This window comes from Pinus tabuliformis, chromosome 1_2, assembly GCF_031772625.1.
Source record: "Pinus tabuliformis cultivar Carrire ecotype Pingquan chromosome 1_2, CPIR1, whole genome shotgun sequence".
Taxonomy (NCBI): Eukaryota; Viridiplantae; Streptophyta; class Pinopsida; order Pinales; family Pinaceae; genus Pinus; species Pinus tabuliformis.
In genome coordinates this window covers 1,351,049,747-1,351,063,978 of record NC_142298.1, presented here as the reverse complement: position 1 = coordinate 1,351,063,978, position 14,232 = coordinate 1,351,049,747, and the positions used below count along the sequence as shown (strand labels likewise).

At 40.4% G+C, this 14,232-nt stretch overlaps 2 pseudogenes; both read right to left on the bottom strand.

The window, feature by feature from the left end:
- Positions 1-5,957: 5,957 nt before the first annotated feature.
- On the bottom strand, positions 5,958-6,569 carry LOC149211241 (CBL-interacting serine/threonine-protein kinase 23 pseudogene; annotated as a pseudogene).
- A 6,491-nt stretch (positions 6,570-13,060) lies between these two features.
- On the bottom strand, positions 13,061-13,489 carry LOC149211240 (CBL-interacting serine/threonine-protein kinase 23 pseudogene; annotated as a pseudogene).
- Positions 13,490-14,232: the final 743 nt, after the last annotated feature.

Below are 14,232 nucleotides of genomic sequence, written 5' to 3'. Positions count from 1 at the left end.
ATTTCATGTTGTGGGCTTGCCTACGACGGATCACTTTCTATCGACTTCAGCCCATTATCTAGAAAGATGATCTAGAAATCGTCGGTACCTTGGGATCTGCATGCCTCAATGGTAGGTTTCTCGCCTTTGACGATAGGTTGCATCATTGACCTTCGATCAAAGGATTCCGTGACATGTTCGACATCAACACATCTATTCACATCTCATGGATTGTACTGAGTACTTTAATAGCCATTGACATTACTGGTGGTTTCTCTCAAACTTGTTAACAGTTTACATCATTGACTGGTAATCAAGTGGTTTCTACCATGTTCGACTTCAACACATTTATTCGCATGGATAGAATCATACTATTTCAGGAAGTAGAAATGAAGACCCTGGATCTAGTTTCCACCATCCAGGCTGCGAGGAATTTTGTATTCATTATACTGTGGACTATTCATAAACAGATGGTTGTGTGCATACTGTTTCTACATGTGTCTATACTTGTGATGTATTACAAGATCATTCCTATATCAGAGCAGTAGTTAGTTTTCTAGTCAGTTTTGATTTGAGTATGGGAATGCCTACCTCAGCGATGATATGATCTCATATATATATATATATATATATATATATATATATATATATATATAGAGAGAGAGAGAGAGAGAGAGATATTGCATTGAATGTTTTTTTTACAGGTTCCAACCGGGCTCACCAAAAGATGATCCTCGAAATGATAAAGTACTTCACTCTTCCTAGATAATAAATGAAATCCTCATCTACTACAGACTTCGCACTTCAGGGGGAAATCTGTTACACAAAATATTGTCACCATGACTATTTGCAGTCAATATGGGTCTATCATCACTTATACTATCCTCCTAAGCAAGTCTCAGACCTCAGCTCTTCATGTCAAGCTTTGAAAATGAGAGAAAGATATTAAAAAATCAACAAAGCTCTGGTTCCGCACTTTCTCTCATTGTTGCCTGCGGTCCCGCACCCCCTGTTCACATTACCTGCAGACCTGCCCGCTCTGTCCCTAAAGGAGTGGGTGCAGACCCCTATGAAAGTAAAAAAGGCGCAAGTTTATTCTAAAAAACTCACTTTGGGTTAATTCTAGATGATTCTAGAAGGAACTTTGACATGGATGGTTCGCTCTTAGGTGGTTCATGCATCCCAAAAGAGAAGGAGCTAATCCCTTGATGAGAGGAGCTATCCCTTTGAAGGAGGACCTAGTAACTTCCCTCCATTGCACTATAAATTAAGGCATTGGGCTGGTTGCTAGGGAGGTTAGAAGCTGAACATTTTTTAGGGTAAATGCTGGTGGAATTGAGACTTCCTAGTTAATCTTGAGAGGAGAGATCACATACCTTTTGGCTTCATTGGGAAGTGAGTGAAACTTGTCAAAGTAGAGGAGACTTCTTGCTGGACCCTGGGAGGAGCTTGTACAACATCAAGGCACAGGTTGTAAAGTTCTTCTTTGATTTGAATTAATACAATCGGGTTCATTTTTCTCAACAAATTGTCTTATGTCATCTGTTTCATGAATTCCTTGATCATCATGATAAGTATGCTTTATGATATTGGCTTTTCAGGTGCTATTTAATTTATGTGCTTGTTTGTGTTTGCAGATTTGCTATAAAGGAGCTCATTTGGATCAAAGGAGCGAGGCTTCCACAAACTTGCATTGGACCCTAGGTAGGCCTAAAACACTTGTTTGCCTTTGTTTATGAATTGCATATTTAGAGAAAGATAGGATTTGATTGGCTTGCTTGTCACTAGATATCTTTAGATACTAGGGAGGTCGATCTTGTCTGCAAGAACGACTCATTCTGTGTGACAGTTACATATCCATGTCTTAATGCTTCTTGACTCGTTAAGTAGGTTGAATTGCAATTTGTCTTTTATTATGTTTGTGTTTTGTTGTTGTTTACTTGTTTCAGGAGCTTGAAGAAGGAAGCGAGAGATTGCTGGAGCGAGCAAGTGAGGACATCATCAAGCAGGATAAGAGGCCAAGAGGTAGGCCCTCTTGATTGATTCTAACCTAAATAAATCTTCCATAGAATGTTTCTGTTATGGCTAAACCCATTATTGGGGTAGAGGAATTTGTTTGTGTCCGCACTTATAATTTTACTTCACCACAAAAGCATTGTACCTATGCTGTTGAGGGGCAGATAAACACTTGCGATACCTGGAGACATGGAAACACTCATGGCAGTAAATCTGTCAGTTGAAAACCAAAATGAGCTTGAGAACTGATTTGCAACATACCTGTTTGACTGATCATGAAGGTTGCGCAATTTTCGTCGGGAGGTCAGGAGACTGACTGCCAAAACTGCACAAGGAACAGTCCAGGCTTACAGGAGGTTGACTGACTACTAGAATTATGTAATGCATAGTCTAGCTTGGCCTGCTGGGGACTGAAACTCTGCAATGCACAATTTCAGTAAGCAGTGACATGCAACTAGCAAACTGCATTGCACAGTTTCTGGGGCCAGCGGACACTGCCTCCAAGAATTGCGCAATGCAAGCCTGGACGTCAGTTCCTGGCTAGACTTACAATTTCTGGAGCGAAGGCAGAGCCTTCGCTTCTGGAAATGTGTAGTGCTAGCCGGTAGGGCACAGTTCAGGCCAAGGCAGCCCAGTCCAGCCGACGGGTGACTAAAAACATGATAAGTGTGAAAGCATGATGAGATGAGTGCAAACAAGAGTGAATGATCATTCATCCAAATAGCAAGCGAAGGATTCGAAAAACAAGAAAGCATGCATGTGTGTGAAGCGAGCTGCCGCAACGGCAAATGTTCGTGAAAAATAGTGTCATGCATGTTATAACAGTGAGATGTAAACGAAAACTGAAATGGTGCTAGTACAAGTTAGTATGTATCAAAACTACAGCAAGTGCTCACTGAAATCAAGAAGACAACATTCATATGAAGAGAAACACAAAAAGCGCCAAAAATGCAACACAAGATGTGAAAGGTGGGCTTACCCCAAAACAGTTGAGCTGAATGTGACGACGAATCCTAGATGTGATGTGGGATGTTAGAGCCGCAAGGTTGATGTGAGAAATGAGTTCTGCAGTGTTCAGTTTGTTAGCGCTCGAATCTGCCTCAGGCTGAAGAAGGCAAAACTCGAGGCAACATCAAACCAAGCTCAGCCTCGTAGCTAGCCCTACGAGGACAGGAGAGGGCTCTCTCCAGTCAATCTCGATAAAATGAACAATAGGGTGCAAGATGACTTAAAATAGGAACTGATTTTAGGCTAGTAAATGAATTTGAACGAGGGATATTTGATTTAATGACTAAGTTGCTGGGCTGTATGGGACAAGGACAACAAGATGCAGAGATTTAACCAAAGGCACGGGATATTTCATAAGGCGAGATAGGCATGAGGTTTTAGCAATCGAATTGAATTTACATGAGGTGAAAAGACTTTAAGAAAGCTGGAAAGGGCATTAATGTATGAATCCTTTCCAGGCAGAAGAAAACACATAAAATCTGAACACTTCCTCAAGGCAGAGCAATGATTGAATTCTACCTTTCTCACTTGAAAGTATTCAGCTGGACACAATCATGAATGGACTGCAGAACAACACATGATACATATGAAACAAAGGGAAAAACACATGCAAAAAACTCATACCGCAAGAATCTTATAAATCAGAGTTGCACCATTTAATTATTTCTCTGTCAATCTGTACAGCCAAACGTTGAGTTATTCCTCCACCGTTTCCCAGATCTCAGAACCCTTTACAAATGATTTTTTATGCCATAAATAAGCTCCACTATGAGAAAACAAATCGATCCAAATGGAGAGTTGTTACAACTAAAATCTTGAGGATATGAAATGAACCGTCCATCTATTCTATAGACAGAACAACGTTTCATTATTCCACTTGAAACTCTTTGATGACAAATAAAAAAGGCGACAACTGTAGCTGCAGATCATATCTGAAGTCGAAAATAGGAAATCAGATCCTATTCCTCTGTTGTAAATATCTTTGTTTTATATTTAGGCATTTAGTTTTTTGACTTTTCACCTTCCGTATTTCCTATATGCATGTGCACTCAGAATATGAGGGCCACTGAATATTTTGCTACCCAGGTATTTATTCCACGTGTTGTAAACATTGATGTTGATCAATTCAGAATTACTCAAACCTGATAATAAAGTTCGCTCCTGAAATGCTAAGCATCGGTGGTCTTGTTCCTTGATGAAGCCAAATTTAACTTGATTAAAGGTTTTCATTGAGTTTCACCTTTAGAGTTGGATAAAATAATTCCTGAACCAGGTAATTCTCCAGGCTCGAGTTCTTCTACACTTCCATTTTCACATTTGTCCACAGGTGAACCACAATGGGCTATTGCTTTACGCTGTTGTCCCTTTCTGAAATTTTGGAACACTGTAAATTCTTGACTTTTTCTAGGACGTTATGGAAATCCTTTCTTGACTCCAAGCTCAAGGAAAGAATTGAGAATATAGAAATAGACCTCAAGTGGATTTGGAATATAATACTGAATACCTCAAAGAATGTGAGGATGGACCAGAACTCGATGACAAGGTCCAGTGAGGGCACTGAAGAAGCGGACAACTATTTAACGCACGGTTCTCTGTCATTATGGATCCATCTGCAATGGTTTGAAGTTCAAGGAGAAATTCTTTACCACTTCTATTTATTTGTGTTCTCAAATTGGGGGCTATTCTAGAAGGCTAGTTGAAGTCTCATACACTATGAAATCCCTCCTAGTAGTGTTCCAAGGCAGAAAAGGGACATTTTGCATGCTCTGTTGATTTTGTATTCAAAACGCCTGCGAATGTAACTAGAGCGTCTGCATTTTTTATTTACTTTAATTGAACTTGTTTCTGGGCTATGATTCCTTCCCTTATTCCAAGGCATTTTCCCCCTCTTTTAAATTATGTATCAACCTCCTCTTCAGCTCTAACAATGGCTGTAGCAACACTGCCGTGCTGTTCGCTAATCCGTGTCAGCTTTGTTGCATGAACCAGGTGATCTGCCCGACGGATAGTCTGAGCAGCCAGCTGACCACTATTTGATTGCTCCACCTGATATGGTGATAGTTGAGGACTAGAAGCTAAACGTGCTTTATGATAAGGCATCACTGTAACTGAGAATTTAGAATTGATTTTGGGATCCATATTATCTCCATTCCTTTTCTGAGCCTTCTCGCGCTTGACTCTTTCCATCTGGCGCTGAGGTAGGCGAGACTGCTTTTGAAATATTTTATCCTCATATGACCCAATAGCTTGAATAAAATGCTCTACTCATTTCAAAATTGCCTCTCCTGAATCTGTCAAATAACCACCCATTGCCTTGAAATCTTTCTTGTACTCAGCCATCAGCAAGTTAATTGCTCCCTCACGGATTTCCAATGTAGACATGTGTGGTAGGAAATCATTGCCGACGAAGAAACAAATAAAGATACAATTCATCAACAAGTCGTTCAAATTCTATCTAAAATGGAGGGTTTGGCATCCTCAAGTCATATTCTAAGTGTTCTCGCAAAGTCCAAATGTTGAGAAACTGATATGGTTGTTTGGGAATAGAGCTCCCTTTTTCCATTTGAATAATACTAATTTTTTATAATTAGCAATCCTTTGCGACATTTGGCGCGCTTTCATTTTGAGGTGGCAACTTTTCAGGCTTGTGATGATACGAGTACACCTATCAAAGATTCGGCCTCTTTTACTCTTCGGACTGCCTAGCTTCTCTGGAATGAGATTTTTCCTTGTTTCTGTATGCTCTCTCTCTTGCCCTCAACAAAACCCTTGCCAGCATCTCAAGAGTCCTCATTTCTGTATTCCGAGGATTAGTCGCATGTTGGTGGGTTTTGTGCTGATAATGTGTAGTAATCTCAGTGTTAATATGCTATTGAGTTTTCTGGTCTAAATCTACGTTTGAACTAGCATCAACGCCCAGGCTCGGATGTAAAGTCTACCTCAAACCCAAAACATTAAGTTCTTCTGGCATGAGTCCTTACTTTACTTCCCACGGTTTTAAAAAAGGGAAATTTGTGCGTCTTTGGATTGGGATCAAGTATTCTTCTGATCAATTCTCGAGCCCTAGTAGAGAGATATTTCGAAAACTTGAAGCCGCTTTTGAAGATCTCTAGACCAAACATCGGCAGGAGCACCATCGTATCCTCTGCTAGAAATGACCTCGAGTACCACATAATTGGGCTTCCACCAGTCGTATGGAGCAAACCGTCTTCCTTAAATTGCTGAGGCAGCGCGCTGAGGCCGATATCAAATATCTTCACATTTCCATTTGCATCGAGAAGAACGTTCTCAGGCTTCAAATCTCTGTAGTAGACACCCCTGCTGTGACAATATCCTACAGCTTTAATAAGCTGCTGAGAATACTTTCTCGCGTCGTTTTTTTTCAGCTTGCCATTGCGCGAGGCTTTATCGAACAATTCACCCCCTGTCACAAATTCAAGAACAATGTATATCTTCTTCTTACTCGCCAATACCTCGTATAATCTCACGACATTTGGATGCTTGATGAGCTTCAAAGTGCAGATTTCGCGTTTGAAATGATCGACGATCTTGCGGTGGAAAATCATTTCCTTGTCCAAAATTTTCACGGCATAGCTCTGCCCTGTTTCGACGTTAACTGCCCTCTTCACTTTAGCGAAATTTCCTGATAACCTGTCGAGGCTAAAGCCTAAATCCTTTACAATCCCTGTTCTTGCCTCAGATCTCCAAGGCTTCGGCAACTAAAGCTCAGATGTGTCGTGTTGGAATCCCGCAACAAGAAAATGGGATTTGTTTTTCAAAATTGGTGTGATATCCTGCTTGGAGGCTATGTGCGCCGCGCTCCAGCCCAACGCACCGTGCAGGCTGGATGCACCGCGCCAGTCCAATTTTGCACGGTGCAAAAGTGCTCTACGCGCCGCGCTACGTGGGTGCACCGCGCCTTCTTCTAGTGCGCCGCGCTCCACTTCAATGTGCCGCCAGTGTCTTGAATTACAATCAATCCAAAGCTAAGAAAGCCAGGGAGCACATAAAAAGGGGTATATCTTTTCATTGTAAAACCACTGGAAAACTGTACATTCATCTTGTACGTCCAACCTAATGAGGTAAAATTCTATGAAGCAACTCTCGAGCCGTCTCTATAATATCTGCCTTGTCAGTTTGATTTTCCTGAATTCTTCTACTAGTTATCCTGCCGACCACACTAAGAAATAACCTCGACCGAGCTTTGGTATTTGTTAAGATTTGCAAGACAGAAGCTCCATATTTAGGGTTAGAATCAAGGCTGTACAGTAACAGGAATGCCTCTCAGATCAAAGTAGCTCTGTCTTTGAATATTTCATTTGCATTATTATCCACCTTAGCATCGTCCTTCTCATCTGCATCAAACTCAGAATTAAGCAGAGCTACAACCAGCATTGGAATGTTCAGTGTTTGTTGATCTACGCCATTGGGATTTTGAGGAGCGCAAATCTCGGAATGTGTATTCTCATCCTTAGTAGCATCTTGTCTATGACTGTCCACATTCTCATCATTACTTACACCTTTTCTGGAATCATTTCGGATTTCTCGTTCTTGTGCGCCCTTGCAACCAGACAGCATGGAACTTAATAAGCATGCTACCCCTATGTTTCCAAATGCAACAATAAATGCCAGGACATGTAAAGCACTCCTACAAAGTTCATACTCCCATTTATCATGGAATGTGGGAGAGACGCATTCAGATAGAGCCTGCAAAACCATTTTACATGTGCCTTCCATCCCTGAAATTCCTATGTTGATATTGCTATTGTTGAAATGCATTTGAGTATCTTCTTTGCAGCCACAGAAGAGCTTAAGCACCGCTGGACAATTTAAGAGGAACAAAAACTGAACTGCCTGCAACTATACATTTGCACCAATTTTCTTCCGTAAAATTTCAGACAAGCTTCTGTAAAATAATATTTGACCAAATTGCTCTCGTTCTATGCCTGGATGAATATTCATTGTAGAAATGACTTGCAATTTTATGCTCTTGCTTGGATTATCCAACATTATTTGATGAAGCTTCCTTGGTGAATTTGATTTTGACAGAGGATTGATAAGACTGAGTCTAACATTGGCTCCAATTGGGATGGCGGCTGCCACTCCGTGGAGGCGCCAAGAATAGCAGATCTTTGGGAGAGCAGACAGTGCCTCCGTCCATTGGGCTATGGAGTCCATTATTCCGGCAAACCAACATGACTCAATTTATTGACTAAAACTTGTTTCAAACTGACTCAATGCAAACTGACATGACTGAAAAAACTTGTCTTTAACAAACTAACTCAAAATACTAAGAACTGAACTTAAAACTTAAAGCTTGGTGGCAGTACATGGCCACCTGTGCTTCTTACAAGACAATATATCCTCAAACTATATCAAAATGCCAATGTAACCAATCAAGCAGATGCCTTCTTGCTTGATTCTCCTTATCAGATCTGCTGGTCAACAATACAAACTGATCATTGGGCATCCAAAAACATAGTTGACCATGATCTCCTTCATCACTGAACACTGCAATAAACACTTTCACAGCTGACTACAACAAATCTGCCACTGGATCCTAAAAAACATGAAGTCTTTCCTCCCGCTGAAAGAACAAGGTGTCCTTTTCACCTGCTTCTGATCTCTCTTTAAAATGTACTTCAGTAAAAATCTGCTCATGGTCCCCAAAAAATTCTGAACAAATAGATGAGTAGATCTCTTCTTGGAAAAATATTTCAGCACATGAAACATATGAAGAAGAATCTGAATGGAAATATTGAATGCTTTGATCTTCTGCGATGTAAATGTACTGTAGGTTATCTTCATATGATATGATAGCCATGTTTTCATGTTCCTTATTACATCCATTAATCATAAGAAAAGCATCTTCGGATGATTCTTGAAACTCAAGCATGACGTCTCTATCATCTATCATAAATTCATCCAGAGAAACTTTTTCACCTACCTGAACAAAGATATCCTCTTGTTGTTCATGAATTGGCTAGATTACCTTGGTAGGAAGGTTGTGTTCTGATGAGATGAGGGCAGTTAAGCCTGTAACTCTGTCTTCTTCATTTGAGGCAGCCTCAACAATGCAATTCTCTTCTATGAGATCTGGAGCAACATGTTTTTCCTCATCACAATCCGTCTCTGGATCTGGTTTATCATCATCATTTTCAGAGATTGGAGCATCATTTTCCTGCGTATCCTTATTTATTTCAACCAGATTTGAAATAGTACTTCTTTTTTCATCATTTTCAATCATATGGAAATCTTTAACCTGCTGATTTTGATCCTGCTGCAAATTTTCCTCTAAGAGTTTTGTAGGCTGCTGAAACGGATTTTCATACAATGCTTCCGTGATTTCTTCGTTCGTAAAATTATCATCCTCATAGTATTTTTCAAGGTTCTCAATAAAACCATAAGCATGCTTGCAACAATCCTGAACTAAATTTAATGATGGATAAGATTCTTTATACTTCTTAAAGAATATTGAATGAAAATCCTTTAGACAATAAATGGAAGCAGGTGGCAAGCTTTCATACCAAGATTGGGCCTCATCTTCCAAGGTAGCCATAAACATTTTCATCAAACAGTCTTCAGGAAAATTGATCTTTAATCTATGCACATGAATGTGAAATTTCACCAGATGAAGAGCAGCGTCATTACCTTCCACATTTCTGAATACAGGCAAATTCTTTGACCAATCTACCTTGGGCATTTTATTTGGAAAACCTGGGATGTGATCTCGGCTCATGGGAGCGTATCTTCTTGCAATTCGATCCATCTTGAAAATCTTACCGCTACTGATCTCTCTGCAGTGGAGTCACCATGAAGGATTAATTGCTGGATTCTTCAGTGAATGGAGTCGCCAGGTGAATAATTTCAGCCGTCTTCTTATGTCTGATCGTTGTTCACCATCAATAATCAGCTCTGAACTTGAGATATGTACTGGGGCAAAACGATCTTCAAGCAAACCATTTTCTTTTCCCCAGCGGAGTCGCCACTATGTTAACGCTTGAATCTGCCTCAGGCTGAAGAAGGCAAAACTCGAGGCAACATCAAACCAAGCTCAGCCTCGTAGCTAGCCCTACGAGGACAGGAGAGGGCTCTCTCCAGTCAATCTCGATAAAATGAACAATAGGGTTGCGAGATGACTTAAAATAGGAACTGATTTTAGGCTAGTAAATGAATTTGAACGAGGGATATTTGATTTAATGACTAAGTTTCTGGGCTGTATGGGACAAGGACAGCAAGATGCAGAGATTTAACCAAAGGCACAGGATATTTCATAAGGCGAGATAGGCATAAGGTTTTAGCAATCGAATTGAATTTACATGAGGTGAAAAGACTTTAAGAAAGCTGGAAAGGGCATTAATGTATGAATCCTTTTAAGGCAGAAGAAAACATATAAAATCTAAACACTTCCTCAAGGCAGAGAAATGACTGAATTCTACCTTTCTCACTTGAAAGTATACAGCTGGAAACAATCATGAATGGACTGCAGAACAACACATGATACATATGAAACAGAGGGAAAAACACATGCAAAAAACTCATACCACAAGAATCTTATAAATCAGAGCTGCACCATTTAATTATTTCTCTATCAATCTGTACAGCCAAACGCTGAGTTATTCCTCCACTGTTTCCCAAAACTCAGAACCCTTTAGAAATTATTTTTTATGCCATAAATAAGCTCCACTATGAGAAAACAAATCGATCCAAATGGAGAGCTGTTACAACTAAAATCCTGAGGATATGAAATGAACCGTCCATATGTTCTATAGACAGAACAACGTTTCATTATTCCACTTGAAACTCTTTGACGACCAATAAAAAAGGTGACAACTGTAGCTGCAGATCATATCTGAAGTCGAAAATAGGAAATCGGATCCTATTCCTCTGTTGTAAATATCTTTGTTTTATATTTAGGCATTTAGTTTTTTGACTTTTCACCTTCCATATTTCCTATATGCATGTGCACTCAGAATATGAGGGCCACTGAATATTCTGCTACCCAGGTATTTATTCCACGTGTTGTAAACATCGATGTTGATCAATTCGGAATTACTCAAACCTGATAATAAAGTTCACTCCTGAAATGCTAAGCATCGGTGGTCTTGTTCCTTGATGAAGCCAAATTTAACCTAATTAAAGGTTTTCGTTGAGTTTCAGCTTTAGAGTTGGATAAAATAATTCTTGAACCAGGTAATTCTACAGGCTCGAGTTCTTCTACACTTCCATTTTCACATTTGTCCACAGGTGACCCACAATGGGCTATTGCTTTAGGCTGTTGTCCCTTTCTGAAATTTCAGAACACTGCAAATTCTTGACTTTTTCTAGGACGTTATGGAAATCCTTTCTTGACTCCAAGCTCAAGGAAAGAATTGAGAATATAGAAATAGACCTCAAGTGGATTTTGAATATAATACTGAATACCTCAAAGAATGTGAGGATGCACCAAAACTCGATGACAAGGTCCAGTGAGGGCACTGAAGAAGTGGACAACTATTTAACGCATGGTTCTCTGTCATTATGGATCCATCTGCAATGGTTTGAAGTTCAAGGAGAAATTCTTTCCCACTTCTATTTATTTGTGTTCTCAAATTGGGGGTTGTTCTAGAAGGCTAGTTGAAGTCTCATACACTATGAAATCCCTCCTAGTAGTGTTCCAAGGCAGAAAAGGGACATTTTGCATGCTCTGTTGATTTTGTATTCAAAACGCCTGCGAATGTAACTAGAGCGTCTACGTTTTTTATTTACTTTAATTGAACTTGTTTCTGGGCTATGCTTCCTTCCCTTATTCCAAGGCATTTTCCCCTCTTTTAAATTTTGTATCAACCTCCTCTTCAGCTCTAACAATGGCTGTAGCAACACTGCTGTGCTGTTCGCTAATCCGTGTCAGCTTTGTTGCATGAACCAGGTGATCTGCCCGGCGGATAGTCTGAGCAGCCAAATGACCACTATTTGATTGCTCCACCTGATATGGTGATAGTTGAGGACCAGAAGCTAAACGTGCTTTATGATAAGGCATCACTGTAACTGAGAATTTAGAATTGATTTTGGGATCCATATTATCTCCATTCCTTTTTTGAGCCTTCTCGCACTTGACTCTTTCCATCTGGCACTGAGGTAGGCGAGACCGCTTTTGAAATATTTTATCCTCATAGGACCCAATAGCTTGAATAAAATGCTCTACTCGTTTCAAAATTGCCTCTCCTGAATCTGTCAAATAACCACCCGTTGCCTTGAACTCTTTCTTGTACTCAGCCATCAGCAAGTTAATTTCCCCCTCACGGATTTCCAATGTAGACATGTGTGGTAGGAAATCATTGCTGACGAAGAAACAAATAAAGATACAATTCATCAACAAGCCATTCAAAGTCTATCTGAAATGGAGGGTTTGGCATCCTCAAGTCATATTCTAAGTGTTCTCGCAAAGTCCAAATGTTGAGAAACTGATATGGTTCTTTGGGAATAGAGCTCCCTTTTGCCGTTTGAATAATACTAATTTTTTATAATTAGCAATCCTTTGCGACATTTGGTGCGCTTTCATTTTGAGGTGGAAACTTTTTAGGCTTGTGATGATATGACTATACCTATCAAAGATTCGGCCTCTTTTACTCTTCGGACTGCCCAGCTTCTTTGGAACGAGATTTTTCCTTGTTTCTGTATGCTCTCTCTCTTGCCCTCAATAGAGCCCTTTCCAGCATCTCAAGAGTCCTCATTTCTGTATTCTGAGGATTAGTCGCATGTTGGTGGGTTTCGTGCCGATAATGTGTAGTAATCTCAGTGTTAATATGCTATTGAGTTTGCTGGTCTGAATCTACGTTTGAACCAGCATCAACGCCCGGGCTCGGATGTAAAGTTTGCCTCAAACCCAAAACATTAAGTTCTTCTGGCATGAGTCCTTACTTGACTTCCCACGGTTTTGAAAAATGGAAATTTGTGTGTCTTTGGATTGGGATCAAGTATTCTTCTGATCAATTCTCGAGCCCCGGTAGAGAGATATTTCGAAAACTTGAAGCCGCTTTTGAAGATCTCTAGACCAAACATCGGCAGGAGCACCATCTTATCCTCTGCTAGAAATGACCTCGGGTACCACATAATTGGGGCTTCCACCAGTCGTATGGAGCAAACCATCTTCCTTAAATTGCTGAGGCAGCGCGCTGAGGCCGAAATCAAATATCTTCACATTTCCATTTGCATCGAGAAGAACGTTCTCAGGCTTCAAATCTCTGTAGTAGACACCCCTGCTGTGACAATATCCTACAGCTTTAATAAGCTGCTGAGAATACTTTCTCGCGTCGTTTTTTTCCAGCTTGCCATTGTGCGAGGCTTTATCGAACAATTCACCCCCTGTCACAAATTCAAGAACAATGTATATCTTCTTCTTACTCGCCAATACCTCATATAATCTCACAACATTTGGATGCTTGATGAGCTTCAAAGTGCAGATTTCGTGTTTGAAATGATCGACGATCTTGCGGTGGAAAATCATTTCCTTGTCCAAAATTTTCACGGCATAGCTCTGCCCTGTTTCGACGTTAACTGCCCTCTTCACTTTAGCGAAATTTCCTGATAACCTGTCGAGGGTAAAGCCTAAATCCTTTACAATCCCTGTTCTTGCCTTAGATCTCCAAGGCTTTAGCAACTAAAGCTCAGATGTGTCATGTTGGAATCCGGCAACAAGAAAATGGGATTTGTTTTTCAAAATTGGTGTGATATCCTGCTTGGAGGCTATGTGCGCTGTGCTCCAACCCAACACGCCGCACAGGCCGGATGCGCCGCGCCAGTCCAGTTTTGCACGGTGCAAAAGTTCTCTACGCGCCGCGCTACGTGGGTGCGCCCCGCCTTCTTCCAGTGCATCACACTCCACTTCAATGTGCCGCCAATGTCTTGAATTACAATCAATCCGAAGCTAAGAAAGCCAGGGAGCACATAAAAAGGGGTATATATTTTCATTGTAAAACCACTGGAAAACTGTACATTCATCTTGTATGTCCAACCTAATGAGGTAAAATTCTCTGAAGCAACTCTCAAGTCGTCTCTATAATATCTGCCTTGTCAGTTTGATTTTCCTGAATTCTTCTACTAGTTATCCTGCCGACCACACTAAGAAATAACCTCGACCGAGCTTTGGTATTTGTTAAGATTTGCAAGACAGAAGCTCCATATTTAGGGTTAGAAGCAAGGCTATACAGTAACTGGAATGCCTCTCGGATCAAAGTAGCTCTGTCTTTG